Below are 17500 nucleotides of genomic sequence, written 5' to 3'. Positions count from 1 at the left end.
AGATGGCCGAGAAGAACTGGACAGTCGACGACCTTGCCGACCTCATTGTCATGGAACAACTGATGTCCAGCCTGCGACCTGAGGTGGTGACCTTCGTGCAGGAGCACCAGCCAAAGACTACTCAGGAGGCAGCCGACTGGATCAGAGTACACGAGGATGCCCAGGCGATCTCCGGCAAATCTTCAGGCTCACGGCCGGGAAAATCGGGAAATTCAGGTTCTTCAGGACCCAAGGACGGGAAGGACGATCAGGGACACAAAGGATCAAGTTCCAGAACTGACATCCAGTGTTATTACTGCAACAAGCGGGGCCACGTGAAGAAGGACTGCCACAGGAGACAGGCTGACCAGAAGGGCGTACACTTTGTTGGCAGCGAGGAGTTAAGGGACGTCACGAGCTCATGCACCATTCCACAACTCTGCGTTCCGTGCTCCAGGAAACATTTCCAGCCCCACTGCAACGTCTACGTTAACGGAGTGAAGGGCGAAGGTCTGCGGGACACAGGGGCAGACATGATAGTGGTTCGGGCGAGTCTAGTTCCAGCTATGGCCTACACAGGAGACAGCATCAGGGTGAGAATGGCCGAGGCATCTCACGCTTACGACTTGAACACGGCAGTGATCAAGGTCGTAACACCGTTGTTCACGGGGACCATTGTGGCCGTCGTCATGGACGATCCTCCATGCGACCTGCTCATTGGAAACCGGGTTCAGTTTGTGGACGGCGTCACCAGGGAGGTTCCCGTTTATCGGTCTCCCGACGTTATTTCAGTGCTCACGCGGGCACAGGCGGAGCGAGAGGACAAACCTCTCAAACCCCTACCTGCTGCACGAGCTGCCCTGGGGAACGTGACCCCCGCGCTTCTCGCGAAGGCTCAGGCATCTGATCCGACATTAGCGACTCCTCTGGAGCACGCGAAGTCGGGGAAGGTGAAGCTGAGCGGGAAGCATGGGAGGTCAAGGTTCCTCAGGGACAAGAAGTTGCTCTACCGTGAGTTCAGCAACCAAGAAGGTACATTCAAACAGGTTGTCGTGCCTCGCGAGTTTCGCGAGGGTGTCATGGCAACGGCACACGATTCGATTCTGGGAGGTCATCTTGGCACCAAGAAGACCACGGATCGTGTCTGGCGCCACTTTTACTGGCCAGGCATCTGCACGGATGTCCGACGTTTCTGTGCGTCCTGCGATAAGTGCCAGAAGGTGGTTGCCAAAGGAAGGGTGAGGAAGGTCCCCTTGGAGAAGATGCCGCTCATCGACGAACCCTTTCGTCGGGTGGCAGTGGACATCATCGGGCCCATCTTGCCTGCGTCTGAGGACGGAAACAGATACATTTTGACCATGGTGGACTACGCTACTCGATACCCAGAGGCGATCCCTCTGAAATCGATTGAAGCCACGCGAGTAGCTGAGGCTCTGGTTACTATGTGGTCCCGGCTGGGAATTCCATCAGAGGTACTCACCGACAGAGGCACGCAGTTCACGGGAGGAGTGATGGCGGAGGCAGCACGACTGCTATCACTGGAGCAGCACTTCACCACTCCTTACCATGCTCAGTGCAACGGACTGGTGGAAAGGTTCAATGGCACCTTGAAGACCATGCTGAGGAAACTAGCTCAGGAGAAACCACGCACGTGGGACAGGTACATCCCAGCATTGCTTTTTGCATACCGCGAGGTTCCTCAGGAGAGCTTGGGCTTTTCCCCATTTGAGTTGTTGTACGGCAGACAGGTACGCGGTCCCATGGCTATCCTGCGTCAGGCTTGGACAGACGAAGAAGCTGACGAGGAGGTGCAGACGACAGCGACCTACATAGTAGAACTCAGGAACAGGATTGAAGAGACCTGCAAACTGGCTCAAGAGAACCTGGGAAGAGCAGCACAGCGTTACGCGCGAGGATTCGACCGCAAGGCACGGCCGCGCAGCTTCAAGATTGGAGAACGGGTGTTGCTACTTCTACCTGTCAAACACAACAAGCTACAACTGCAGTGGCAAGGACCTTTTGAGGTGACAGCGAGGGTGGGCCAGAACGACTACAGGATCATGATGCACGGGAAAGCACGCCTGTACCACGCCAACCTGCTGCGCGCCTACATAGAGAGGACAGCCTACGGGGAGAAGAACAAAGACCAGAAGAACAAAGACAAGAAGACAGAGAAGGTTGCAGTTATCAGGGGTGAAACGAGGGGTTGCTCGTTCTTGAGGACGACCTTTCTGTCTGGAAACAGACCATCAACCTCTGCAATATCTTCAGGTTGCAAGGTTGGCAAACGCCAGACTTATGCGCTGGGCGTTGATTCTCCAACCGTACCAATTCACGGTACGCGTCATTCCGGGCGCCAACAATGTTGGAGCTGACTTTCTCTCTCGGGCTGTAGAGGAGAACATGACTGTGAGCGAAACCGAGGTTTCGTCTTGAAGAGGGGAGGTGTGTCACGATCGGGTGACAGAGACCAAGAAAGTGTCACTCGGTGGAGTGCCTGTTCTTGGTCGATTATGATAGAAAGCGCCTGTACGTGATATTGGGCTACAGCAGAGTTTGCTGACAGTGCTCAAAGAGCACGGATGTTTTGTAGCGCACGAGTTTCACAGTGGGTTTTTTTTTTGCTGTCATAGGGCTGACGGTTTTTCGCTGACAGCGCGCACGGGATTTTCACGGATTGAGTTTCTCGTGTCTTTTTTCTGCTTGGGAGGCAGAATTGTGTATAGCTGGACTGGTTTTGTGACAAGGTCAGTCACGTGTTATTGGCTAGGTTGTCTGTTAGAGGCACAAGGACGGCACACTTGACACCCAGCGGCAGAAGGGGAAGGACCTAATACACAGTTTCTAGAGTATGATGGTTTTTCACCGAATATTATATTCGGCACTCTAGGGGAGCTTCCACCAGTTTTTCCTTTCTCACTGCCACTACTTTGCTGAGGACAAGTCGTCAACTTTCCTTCGTCGGCGATGGCTTTCGCATAAGGATTCGACAAGGGGTTCTGGAGGTTTTTGGTCACTGTTGACGAACAGAGGCTGTTCCAGGGAGGAAGCGGATTTTGCTTCCATTGAGACACAGGAGCTTGTATCAAATCGCCGGTCGATCATTATTTACAGTCCACTACTACGACATACTACTAGTACTATATACTACAAGGAATATAACGCAGAGTGCTCCGCACTGCCGACTCGCTCCGTTTCAAGCTTTCTACATCACTTTCTGCACCCCCTTCCCGAACGCACGAAACTCACACACAAACAAAAATGATTAAGCTTTCACTTCATGCAACAAACTCGAAATAACCATTCACCAACTTCGAGAAGTTTGTCAAGAACGGGCTCGGTGTCCACACCACTCCATGAGAGGAACCTGGAGCCTCGACAAATCGAAAGTGCAACTCGCGCCGATGTTTTCCGCTTTTCGTACGCTCTCAAGGGTGTACAACATTCTAGCGGCCTGCAATTAGTCCACTACAACTGACGAGTTACACAGCAGCCCCCAAACACGTGAAATGATACACAAAACATTCTCTTTGAGCTTAATATTGAGACTCAGCCGTTTCCTTCGGACGAATACAGAAGGTCATTTCCGCCAGCAATCGGCAGTCAAAAAGCGCGTGACGTTTCGATTGGTTAAAAAGAATAATAGAAAGCTTTTTTTGATTGGTTGTAAATAAATCGAAAGGAAAAATTATTCGTGAATGGCCATTACTTTTGATCATCAAGTTATCATCGAAGCAAGGATGAAGTTATTAACATGGCAAGTACTTATGTTAATGATTATGATGTGTGTGTGTGTGTGTGATCGAGTGTGAGTGTGTGTGTGTGTAGCATGGGGCAACCATATTTTTCTTTGGAATTTTTTCGAACTTTTTATATGTAACTACATTCTCCAAAGAATTGTAAAGCAGTTTAAATTTTGAAGATCAGTACATATTTGATTTTTTTTTTAAATTGCGATTTTAGGGCTGCTGAAAAATTCTGCTGAAAAAATGACCGGCACCCTTTACAACCTGTCCTGCACACAATTTCAGCTAAATCCTGTTGTAATTGATTTAAAGGGCTTTCTTGTCATAAATACTATACAACAGAAATACAAACAAGTACACAAACAAAAATCAGGTATTTTTACATGATTTAGTAAAGTTTTGATTTCTATTGCCATGAGTTATCTTTTTTAATGTAAGTCTCCATTTGGCTTAAATAATCTTAATTTGTAATGTTGTTTCATTTTTTAATTATATGAAGATATGTTGAGGCGTGTGCTAAGTTAAAACATCTAGGCTATTTCATTTTTCAAATAATGAAGATTTCTATGTCTAAGTGTTTTATAATTACACATTAATTAACATGCTTTCATTTGGAATTTCGAGGTTGTCATCGTGGATTGACGCCCGACCAAAGTTAATTGAAGCCCGACGGAGCGATTATGTTGTAATTCAATCTGACGACGATCTCTTTCCTGCTTTCATGCGATGGTAAACAGACAGACAGAATTGGTTCTGTTCTGTTCACACACTACTTTCAGTCCACCTACCTGCAACTGCAAGGGTCAAGTCCCAAGAAATATGTATCTGTATTCCTATCTTATCACTCTGCTCTTTTGTTTTCTTTCACATACATTTTCCCTTCTTTTTCGACGGGTTTCTGGACAGCTAACTCAAAACAAATTCTTTTCATCACAAAAGCGATCTTTGGAATTGACTGATGTAGTCCGGAAGAATTCATGCATCAACTTAAGGCACGTATTCGACGTCATCACTTTGCATACCTTATGGTCTCGGTATTTCGCTGGCCTTCATATAGTTGAGGCTGTATCAATGCGCCTCGCCAGCAGGTAGCTAATGGCTTTTTTAGCAAGTGGCTATCGACAAATAGTGACCGGTAATTTTGAATGAGTTGTGGCATTCTGACCAATCACAGGATCTGTTTTATTAAAACGCAAACTTGATTGAATTACAATCTTCTTTAATACTTTACCACAAAGTTAATTATATTTGTTCCAATTAAAACACAAAACACAATTCGTCCAACCATTCATTTAGACAAGACACATGTAATGTTGTTTCTGTAGCTGAATTTAATTTGTGCTTCAGCAAAGGAAATGAATTTTAGAATATTTTGAATAACAAACTAACAAAATAAAACATTTCTTATCAAAGCAAGGCAGATAATCCTTTCACACAATGTAACTTCACCACTTACTACTTGCATATTTCCTAACATTCTAGAACCCCTGGAGCAATTTTTTGATTAATGCTTTTGTGAACAAGAAACAATTAACAAGTGGTTCTATCCCATCCCCCCCCCCCCCCCCCATAAAATAATGCAGCATAGTCCCTACACTGTAGAGACCTCATGTTATTTCAACATAACAACAAGAAGAGCAAACGCTCGATCGAGTCACTTTCGCAGTTCTGAATATTATATGAGGCATCAGATGGACAGGAAGAAATTGCTATTCACAACACAATGAGTCACGTTCACATAAAATTTGAGCCCGGTCACTTTTATAGTTTCCGAGAAAAGCCCAACGTTAAGTTGTGTGTTGCCAAACAGAAAAGGCTAGTTATCTCCCTTGTTTTTCTGATAACGTTCGTAAAAGGCTACAGATGTAAATACTTTGATGTAAAGAATAATCCTACAAAGTTTCAATCACATCCGATGAACTTTGTCAAAGATATAAAATGTCTAATTTTTCCTTTGACGCTGACCTGTGACCTTGAAAAAGGTCAAAGGTCAACGAAACCATCGTTAAAGTGTAGAGGTCATTGGAGGTCACGACTAAACAAAATATGAGCCCGATCGCTTTGATAGTTTCCGAGATACTTTGTCAAAGATATAAAATGTCTAATTTTTCCTTTGACGCTGACCTGTGACCTTGAAAAAGGTCAAAGGTCAACGAAACCATCGTTAAAGTGTAGAGGTCATTGGAGGTCACGACTAAACAAAATATGAGCCCGATCGCTTTGATAGTTTCCGAGAAAAGTCCAACGTTAAGGTGGTGTCTACGGACGGACGGCCGGCCGGCCGGCCGGCCGGACAGACTAACACTGACCGATTACATAGAGTCACTTTTTCTCAAGTGACTCAATAACAACACGTTATTGTCCATTAAAATGTTACATAAAAATGGAAAATGTTCTTACTGTTAACAAATAAACAAGATTAATAAATGGTCTTTATCAATATCATCATTAACAGCTATTGTTTTTGCAGCGTAACAATAGCTAGGTTCCAATATTTAGACGAGTCAAAGATGAGTCACATTATACTTGTTCGAGTCTAAATATATATTAGACCTTATTGTTATGTTGGAAACACAATAGCGTTTATATTGCTATTCTGCCATTGTATTCTGTGTTGAAAACATGTTTTTGTCAGCAACAACTACCAGAATGGACCATGTTGCCTTTTGTGGACAACAACATGTGCATGTATCCACGGAAATCACTGAACATTGAAACACTCATGGACATGTATCATGGAGAAGACAAGAGAAGCTCTGAATGTTTGGCATTATAAGTCAATATGCCTGGTTTCATGCTTGCTTACTTATTATCTATAAATTGTTCAAAAGTCTGACTTTTGCAAGGTTTGTTCTTGTTAAAGAACTAGATTTTTTTTCCATCTGCTCTTTTTTTTATTTCCTTTAACACATAAACATAGTATAGCATACATCATACACCGAGTTTATCAACAAAGCGCATTTGTTTGTTTGTTTATTTGTTGCTTAACGTCCAGCCGACTACGTAGAGCCATATCAGGACGAGGAAGGGGGGATGAAGGGGGCCACTTGTCAAGCGATTCCTGTTTACAAATGCACTAACCCATTACTTGTGTCCCAGCAGGCTTTAGTAAAACTAAATTAATACCTACAGGAAGATTACCAGTTTCCAGTATGTTAAAATAGGCTTAACCTATCTACTGCTGGGCTTACATCAGAACACTAACAGATTAAACTATACATGAATCGCGAGACAAGCGGCAAGAGAAGAGATTTTTTGGAAAAAATACAGGTGAATGAGCAAGAAGGCAGAAAAAAGAAAAGAATTCATGAAGAAAAAGAGAGCATGACAGGAAAGAGGAACCAAAAATCTACCTAACAGCAAACTAGAAAGCTCCTGCGGTTCCAAAAACAGGAGGGGCCTTTAATTTCATAACCGCAGTGCCCCACTGCGGGAAACAAAGCGCATACACACGTACATACCTAGACAAGACACAGACATAGACAGTAGGGTGGGTTGTTGAAAAGACAGGGGATATGGAAGGGGGGGGGGGGGGTAACTGAGGTTGTTGGGGGGGGGGGGGGAGGGGGGGGTTAACTGAGGTTGGGGGGGGGGGGGGGGAGGGGGGGTAGGTGGGGACGGTGCTCACAATTTAGCCTCCAAGTATACATGGGGTTTAATTATCGGCATAAAAGTACTGTATAACCTGTTATGAGTAAATGGGTCAGGGGGTATCACATTCAAAAATGTTCATACGAAATCAATCAATACAATTATCCTATAGCATCAATGAAAAAAGTGTCTATATAAACACCACTCTTTTTCAAATTTACCATAATAATTATTTACACTAGCATTATACTTTTCGATCAAAAACCTTTGTTTAACAATTTTCACAAAAACATTTAATGTTGGGACTGACTTATTTAATTTGGCTCCAAATATACTTTGTTTGGCAAGGAGAATAAACAAATCAAAAACAGCATCCGTATGAAAGTTGTCTAAATACCCTAAAATGACAAGCTCTTTTGACAAATTCAAATCCGGGAACGTAGAAGAAGAAGAAGACAAATTCAAATTACTGCAATGTGTGAAATTTTGACATAACAATTCTGTGAAATCAGACCAAAAAAGCTTAACTCTTGTGCACTCCCAAAACAAATGTTCTAAGGTTTCCTCTTCCTGTGTACAAAAGCTACATAGTGATGTGTCAGAAATTTTCATCAAAAATAACAGGCGTTGAGTGGGAAAAATTCTATGTAGTATTCTATATTGGAACCACCTTAGGTATGTGTCTTGTGTAGTTCGCCTTATTGTCAGAAATACCTTTCCAACATTTACATCAAAATTTAATAAATCAGCCCATTTTTCCATGCACTGTAAATTGCCATCATTTTTCACAAGATGGGTATATATATGTTTTACTCCACCTTTAGCTATTTGTTTCCATACAACATCATCACCAATATGAAAAACATTGTTTAAAACTGCATCTAACTTTAGTCTTTTATGAAAATTCTTAACTGAGCGCATAACGCCCTCGAAAAAAACAAAATTCAGTTGTAAATTTGGATGTTTCAATTTAAAATCGTTATATGACAAAAAACCCATCGGCTCTCATCAAGTGACCGACAAGTAATAATGCCGTTTTCCATCCAATTCCTGTTAAAAATAACCTTTTTATCTATGCAAATATGTACATTATAATACAGACGCTCTGAAGCAAAATCACTCAAGGAGATGGGGACACATTTGCATGCAAAATGTTTATAATGTTTGAAAACATCTCTCCAGAAAGAATTTTGAACTCTTTGCATCAATATGTTTCCAAACTCACCTCCTCTCTTGTGAATGTTATGTACAAGTGGACACAGAGCTTTTAGAAGTTTAGTTACTTTTCCTTCACTACAAAGGACTCGCTGTAACCATGATATCTTCAGAGCTGACAAAAAGCATTTCAAATCCACCATTTTAAGCCCCCCCCCCCCCCCCCCCTCTTCAAACGACTGATATGCTGTTGTTCTCTTTATTCTATCTGTTTATTTGTGAGATCCACAAGAACTGCCTTGAACTCCAGTGGAGTGCAGTCCAGATCAACATCTGGGTCGTCGTCTAGGGGTTCCTGATCCATCCCTTCCAGTGGAACGTCTTCTTCACGTGGCTCATTGGCTGTGTCCTCAGCATATGTAGTTTGGAACCTGAAAGACACGAGAAAAATATATACTCGACCTGATCAAGCCTTTTTGAATTCTCCGATTTAATATCCACTTCAATAAACCCTTCATTTTGCCAAAGTTACATGCTTTTCCTATGAAATTTCACATGCCTTCAGATTACTAACTGAAAAAGAAAAAGCAAATGCTTTATACGACTCCACATCGTCATGTCCATTACAGTGGAACCAACTCCCCACAGCCACCCACCGCCTCCTTCACCCTGTCCCATAGAAGACTCCCACCCTTTTAAGGTCCCTGTCTTCAATGATTTCTTTGTTTATCGTTTAAGTAAAATTACTCACATTTTAAAACCCCTCAGACCTGATTTTTCTAGATTGTCCACTTTTTATGAATAAAAATATTTGCTGTTCCTCATAAAATAATGTCCAAGAGAACGTTGATTTTCCATTAATTGCCCCATAAGCACTTGATACTTTTTGCCTACGGCCGGCCAAACTATCACTGCCCAATCCTAAGACTCGATCTCCTCATTACTCACTCTCAGTCAAAAAGCATGGTGTGCACAAGTATCCTTAATAAGACAGAGATACAATTCTAATTTGTAGACAAACAGAGAAACAAACAAACAATACAAACAGACATAGTGAAACCTAGATGCCGCTTTATTACATAAAGGCGTCTAAAAAATATCATTGCAAATTATCATACATTATATGTCTGATCATGGGAGTTTGTGAAACATAGGTGCTCAGTTTTAACTGGTTGACCACATATTGTTATTGTTTGGCTCTCTGGAACCGGGCATCACTAAAGCGGGATGCAAGTCTCAAACACTTGCAAATCCTGGTAGAGTTATTTCCAAACATTGTCTATTGCAAGCTACCTTTCAAGTGTCAGTCCTTGAGCTTTGTGGATGGTCAGTGTGAAGCTAGGAACTACTGGAAACTGATGCCTCACAGCGATGTCCTTCTTCTGTCGAGGATCATGGACTACAAACAAAAGTACAATCTTATCAACACATCTATACATATCAGGGATGGCCAAATCTCGAAATTTTAACTCACCAAACGGGTGAGTAACTACAAGAAAGTTACTTACTTATGCCTTTGACCTCGTCCTGGGCATAGGCTGCCAACAAGAGCTTGCACACACACCGGCTGTGAATACATAGCACACACACATGCTCTGAGTCTATGACCGACCGCCCTGAAATTTCTTTTCGCTATACCTGGTCTCATGTCATCAGCACGTACACACACCGGCTGTGACTCCATAGCACACAGAAATGCTCCGAGTCCATGACCGACCGCCCTCAACAAAATCAACAACTCAGTCGAGTGACTGATCATATGGTCGGCAGCCTCAAAAAAATTTGTTATCTTCCAGCCTCCGACCCCCTTCCTGGACACCTTGCACATGCATTGCAGAAATCCAAAGTGATTATCCACAAGACCATCCCTGACTCAGCGAACTCGCTAAGTCTTCGCACAAAATGACCGTACACCATGATATTTCCACACTTGCAGGATGACCCAGATTTCGCTGATCTAGCCATTGTTTTCGGAACGAAGACCTGGAGTTATGCTCAGCGCTAACTACACTGATCAACCACAGTTTTTCCCAAACAAATTGTGTCAGTGTGCACCCCTGCACCTTACGAGGTATAATTAACTTGACCACATAAAAACATCAAATTCAGTACTTATTCCTTCGAACCAAGTCGAATCTCCCCTTCGATGAAAAACTTGTCAGTGTTGTAGCGTCCCTTTTAGACGTGGCCTTGACCCTTGATAGCAAATCTATCAAGAAAAGGTGGACTGGGCCAGTGGACTCAAACTAAAGTGGGATCGGTCCCGGGACCTGTTAATAAACTCCTCAACTTCAATTTATTTGTATTTTTGAACAAAATATGACATTTTACTCAGATCTTGACAGTCACTGTTCACCTCGACTGCTAGCGCGGTCTTGGAAGAACATTGACTGTCTCGATCTGTGTAAAATGTCATATTTTGGTAAAATATTCAAATAACATGCAGTAAAGTCTAAAAAAAGGATGAAGTCTTACATCAGGAAGCCTTTAAAGTTTGTATGTGTGCTGTACGTTGTACAGTAAGCTATAAGGCTGATTGTATGTGTGCTGTACGTAGTACAGTAAGCTATAAGGCTGATTGTATGTGTGCTGTACGTAGTACAGTAAGCTATAAGGCTGATTTTGCAGATTCTTTTTTCCATAACCTCTCAAAATTCACATCTATTTTAAGACTCCCTCCTGTTCCAAGACCTGTTTTTCTGAGAATGTTGAACATTTTAGAAGTCAGGTTCCATTTTGAAGATAAATCAGAGTACATTGTGTAATAATTAACAATATCAAATATTCCATCCACATAAACAATGTGAGATGAATGGTGGTTTCTTGCCCGACCAGCGTTTTAGCCTGTTTGAGGGAAGCATATTGTTGTTTGTTTCATCTTTATGAACTGAGGATGGTTGTTTTTTTAAAATTTTACCCAGATTGTTTTACATTAGATTTTAGACCCCTCAATCTAAAACTTATTCCTCCATTTTAAGACCATGATTTCTCTTTAACCCTTACACTGGTGCAATTCTGTAACACATGTTACATAGCCACTGGTGAATTAACAGAGAGAAAAAGAACAAAAAACGGTCATATAGGTTTTCGCATCCATGGAAGGTAATCGGAACCGACCAAACAGACTGAGCCAGTAGCGCGACATATGTCGTGACAACCAGGTGACAGTATACGTAAAGTAGCGCGACATATGTCGCGACAACCAGCCTAAGGGTTAATAATCTCTGTATATTTACCCTTCCTCTTTTCTTAAGACCTATAAATTGTGTCAGATTTTGAATTGTCTCAAAAAATTGGGGTGGCGGGTGCCCACTGTAAATGAAAATGATGACAAAATAAAATGTAAACTCAGTAAAAATTCAGGTAAACAAAAAAACACAGGCATACCTGAGAAAGCAATACGGCTCAACTCCACTGTCATGTTGGTCTTCTCGAAGTGGACAACCACTTTGTCATGGTGGAGGTCCACAACATGGCCAAGACTGCCGTTGACTAACTGGTCGCTTATGTTGCGGATCAGCATAACTGGACAATCTTTTTTCAGCCACAGGATCTTTGGGGCACGGGTGTTCTTCAAAGACCTTACATCTCCTTCATCAGTCGCGTGGAATTCCTGCAGCTGGCCAGGCATACCCAAAAGCTTCTGCCTGTTGTATCTAAAAACACAATTATATAACAAAACTTCAGATTTTTTAAAAGTAAATAAAAGACAACTATCATTGTCATCATTTTCACGAGTTTTCATTCACAAACACCTGGGAAATAAATCTCATGTTTCCCATGCAATAACTCGAGGTGGTGAATGGGTTTGAGCTTTCAGGTGAAACGTGGATTGTCAAAGTAAAAGCCAATCAGGCTGATTGTTTGATGTGTGGAACCATCGCGGCTTTGGATTTGTGTTTCCGAGGACACAAGAATTAAACACCATTGGTTGATTCCGAAAAGGTCGTCTGCACTGGTCGGTAAAAAACCATGGACAGCCAATTGGATGGGCAGCTGAGTGGCCGCCATATTTTCTCGCCAAGCGAGCAAGCCTAAAGCTACCTAGCGTTTGAGGCGAGAATTCTAGCGTCACTCGCGGTGAGATGTGCCCAAGAAACGGTACTTCCTCGCCCCACTCGCCTTTAAGAAACAGACTGGTGAGGTCTGTCTAAACTTGAAGTTAATTCATGACTCTTTGAATGTTTTAGAGAATAAATCACTTGTACTTGAACTCAACCACAGAAATAAAAAAAATTCTCTGGGCAAATTAATTTTGCATTTACAATTTCAATACAATGCACACATAATTTAGTTGACATAAAAAGCTACAACTTTCACCTTCCAGCACAGCTAGTTTATAAAAACAAGCAAACAACAATAAAACGCATTAAAACACATTTTTCCAAGCAACAGTCTACAATATAATCTTTAAATCTAATAACAAACAAACAAACAAACAAAAACAAGTGACTGATGTCACCTAAAAACTAGCTGACTTGTCTTGATTCTTGAACTAACCACCACTACAACCCTCCAGTCAGAATCGTATGCTTGTCCATGAAAGTAGGTCAACTAAGCAGGGGGCTGCTACTCGATTCCTTCACCAATTCTTTTCTTAGCCATCTTGAATCTTGATTCTCGCTAACAAAGAGACGGAGAGGCGGGGCCAACAGGGGGAGGAGCCATAATCATAACGACCGCGTTTTACAAAGTGAAATGATCACTGCAGACAAACATTACGTTTTGGAAACCTATTGTGGTTCTTGAGTTTACCTGGGGGCATAATAAACCAGGAATGAACTACATTTTAAGTTACAGCTTGCTGTTTCTTCAACAACATCAACAACAGCCAACATTTCTTTAGGTCTTCATGTTACGAAAACTGGTAAACCGTCAAAGTTCTCTTTTTATCTAAACTTCAAGTAAGTTTAAAGCCTATTCATCAACAAAAGTAAAGTTAAGAAGTGTACATACCTGCTTGTCCAAGAATAATGACGTTGTGTCCAAGCTCGACTAATTCACGTGCTTCTTCCATTTCTTAGAGTGGACAAGTCGAAAGGGCGGTCGAAGAACGCCCAATGCCGGAGCAGACGGTTTTCTGAGCATGCGCTGTAAAACTTTTACTGCGGAACGCTCCGGATGTAACCTTTTGTGGCCTTTGAACCTGGTTAACTGCTGGTAGGATTCGATCTTCGCAATTTTAAGCTCAAAGAGAATGTTTTGTGTACCATTTCACGTGTTTGGGGGCTCCTGTGTAACTCGTCAGTTGTAGTGAACTAATGCAGGCCGCTAGAATGTTGTACACCCTTGAGAGCGTACGAAAAGCGGAAAACATCGGCGCGAGTTGCACTTTCGATTCGTCGAGACTCCAGGTTCCTCTCATGGAGTGATGTGGACACCGAGCCCGTTCTTGACAAACTCTCGAAGTTGGTGAATGGTTATTTCGAGTTTGTTGCATGAAGTGAAAGCTTAATCCTTTGTGTTTGTGTGTGAGTTTCGTGCGTTCGGGAAGGGGGTGCAGAAAGTGATGTAGAAAGCTTAAAACGGAGCGAGTCGGCAGTGCGGAGCACTCTGCGTTATATTCCTTGTAGTATATGAGTAGTAGTAGTATGTCGCAGTAGTGGACTGTAAATAATGATCGACCGGCGATTTGATACAAGCTCCTGTGCATTGAGAGTACAATCATAGGCTTTTGAGGTAATAAATCATTATTTAACGCTGTTGATGAGTCTGTGTTTGTGGAATGAAATACTCTCTGTTGTTCTTTCCAGGTTAGCGCATAATTTACTCTCTGTGACGCTAAAATACTAATCTGTATATGGTTTTTGCAGATAGGGAGAGAAGGACGGAAAATGGCTGTTTTGTTGTTGTAAAAAGTCCGTTTTGTGCAGGCCCACGTGCTCGATGAGATATTTAAAGATGACATGTTTTAAGGTGGTGGGTGAGGGGTAGCTGACATGTTTAGTGCACCGATGCTTTCTGTTTGCAGCCTTCGATCCGATTCGTTTCGATTCGCTTCGCTTCGTTACGTCCATGTAACATCTGCACGGCTGACTCTGGCGGGAACTGTTGAAGCTACGCTAACCAGGAGACCGGCTAACCAGGAGACCGGCTAACCAGCGGACCGGCTAACCAGCGGACCGGATAACCAGCGAACCGACTAACCAGCATACCGGCTAAGCAGCAGCAGCAGAGATAAAGCTAAGTGCACCATGTCGTACGCACCCCGTTGACCACCGTTGTCTTTTCGTATCTATGATTTCATTGGAGTAGTGACAACGTGGGGTGTGTGACACCTGTACGAACTAGAGCTTTTCGAACAGAACATTCGCATTTAACTATATTTACACGGGTTCAGCGTGTTACTATAATTTTCTATATACTACTGGCATTTTGTCAGTGAACACTGGTTTTTTTACGTGTTGAGAACGTAAAAGGAACATATTTTGAGTGAAGGCTCGAGGGAGGTGGAGAGTTTATACATAAACAGGCGTCTGAAACTTATACTTTTGTTGACTCTATTTAATTGTATGCCTGCGAGAGTGGGTCGTGGTGTGGTTAGTTAATTAGTAGTAATTAACCGGTTCATAATCACCTTAAGTGATATATTGAAACGTGACAGAGAGAGACAGAGAAACAGAGACAGAGACAGAGAGAGAGAGAGAGAAGGCCAAACAAACGAATGGTATGTATGCCGTCTATGCGGGCTTTGTCTTGTACAAAGACAGCGACATGAACAGTGGCTCAGTCATGACACCCACTTGCACAGACATAGCGGGACAATATTTTGGTTTCCATGATTCACTTATGTATTTCTGAGTTAAAAACATTATTGTAAAGAATGTTGCATTATTTCAAAGCAATCTTGTTTCTGTTGTCACTCTACTTCTAATAACTCTGACCTGAGATCAAATGTGCTTTCTAAAATGTGACTATTTCTGTTTTCTTTGTTATTCTACTGTTTCTGCGTTCGTGGGCATAAACACAGCAAGGCAAGGCAAGGCAAACACAGCAAGGCAAGGCAAGGCAAGGCAAGGCAAACACAGCAAGGCAAGGCAAGGCAAGGCAAGGCAAACACAGCAAGGCAAGGCAAGGCAAGGCAAGGCAAACACAGCAAGGCAAGACAAGGCAAGGCAAGGCAAGGCAAACACAGCAAGGCAAGGCAAACACAGCAAGGCAAGGCAAGGCAAGGCAAGGCAAGGCAAGGCAAGGCAAACACAGCAAGGCAAGGCAAACACAGCAAGGCAAGGCAAGGCAAACACAGCAAGGCAAGGCAAGGCAAGGCAAGGCAAGGCAAGGCAAGGCAAACACAGCAAGGCAAGGCAAGGCATGTGTGAGGGCTTGTCCAGACAAACGGCGGAAAATCCCAAGTCTGACACAGAGAGAGAGATCTGGTGTTCTATCACCCAAACCTATCAAGGCAAACACAGCAAGGCAAGGCAGGTGTCGGCTTGTCGACAGAAATGGCGGAAAATCCCAAGTCTGATACACAGGGAGAGATCTGGTGTTCTATCACCCACCTTCAGTGTGCTATGTTGAACTCATTCCTGACACTTAGTTTGACGTTGAATGAAAACATACCATGACAACTATTGAAATGTTCGTGTCTTCCAAACAAATCTGTACACGTCTTCAAAACGCAATACAATCGCTGCCACTTTCACACCATTGAATCAGCTGAGATCGGCAGCCTTCAAAACGCAATACTATCGCTGCCACTTTCACACCATTGAATCAGCTGAGATCGGCAGCCTTCAAATACTTTTTAATAACCACACTCTAAAGGCGATGTTGAATAAATTCCGACTGAATGCAGAACGAACACTGTGACGTTCACACAGTGTCAAAAGAGAACAACCCCGACAGGGGCCAACTACGAAAGTCGTTAGCTTCTTGGCTGGCAACGTTAGCTTGTCAGCAGGTTTGATCAGTAAGAGAGAAAGAGAGAGAGAGAACGAACAAACGAACGAACGAAGGTTTTATTGAGCTAGGCCTTCCTAATTCTGCCCATGTCACAACAGGAAACAAAATGTATACAAAAAGCAAAAACGAAAACAGCAAACGAAACAATGACAACAAATATTCACAAGCAATTAGGAAAATGCAATATATGCGGACATACATAATGATGTAACAACTATACGTTACATTACCGGAACAAACATTTACTTCACTTTTACACCTACAACTGTTACACAAACTCTGCTCTCAATGCAAACGCTTTAGATAAGTAGACAGCAAGCGCCTTAGTCTGTCGGACATCAGCCAAAAGAAGACACATCTTAAAGGCCGACGGATATGTGTGGTACTTAGCTGGAATGTACAAGTCTCGCAGGTCTTTATACTTAGGACAAACAAACAGAAAGTGAATCTCCGATTCCTGGGAGTCTGTACAAAAAGGGCAAGACAAATTATCTTGTAATATCTTGGAATAACGAAGGCGATGTGTATTAATCTGGGACACACCGAGTCTAAACCTGGTCAAACGTCTTCTGCTCCATGTACCAGGGATGAAAATTGCCTTGTTAAAAAAAACCTGAAATCAGCATTCAGAAAAAGTGATAATTAAGGAAAAAGAAGGTGGGGTCTGGGGGCCGCAGAAGGCCCCCAGTAGGGTCCAGGGGCAACGCCCCTGGTCAGGGTCTGGGGGCGAATCCCCCAGAAGCTGAAGGTTTTTAGTGTTTTAGACACACAAAAATGGCCCTGAAATGCATATATTTCAGCTTAATCATAGCCCCCCCCCCTTTCTCTTCCTTCCCATGTTTCTCAAATTAATTTTACACTAAGACTCAAAATAAGGAGGAGAGAGAGAGAGAGAGAGAGAGAGAGAGAGAGAGAGAGAGAGAGAGAGAGAGAGAGAGAGAGAGAGAGAGAGAGAGAGAGAGAGAGAGAGAGAGAGAGAGAGAGAGAGAGAGAGAGAGAGAGAGAGGCGGGGTGTGACGGTGTGGTTTCAATGTTCTTACCTTGTCGGTGCCAAACGACCCCAGTGACTGGTTAACCGACTGGGTTTTCAGGATAGTCAGGTGCTTGTTGCTTTTCAAGTGTCT

The 17500-nt window shown here is 42.9% G+C and overlaps 1 long non-coding RNA gene across 1 annotated transcript; it reads right to left on the bottom strand.

The window, feature by feature from the left end:
- Window positions 1-9762: 9762 nt before the first annotated feature.
- On the bottom strand, window positions 9763-13614 carry LOC138951544 (uncharacterized). The gene is made up of 3 exons (XR_011451161.1): window positions 13428-13614; window positions 11859-12127; window positions 9763-9870 (listed from the first exon to the last, which is right to left on the bottom strand). It is a non-coding gene; the product is annotated as an uncharacterized lncRNA (long non-coding RNA).
- Between the last annotated feature and the right edge of the window lie 3886 nt (window positions 13615-17500).

This window comes from Littorina saxatilis, linkage group LG16 (genome assembly GCF_037325665.1).
Source record: "Littorina saxatilis isolate snail1 linkage group LG16, US_GU_Lsax_2.0, whole genome shotgun sequence".
Classification (NCBI taxonomy): Eukaryota; Metazoa; Mollusca; class Gastropoda; order Littorinimorpha; family Littorinidae; genus Littorina; species Littorina saxatilis.
This window is presented reverse-complemented; position numbering and strand designations above follow the sequence as displayed.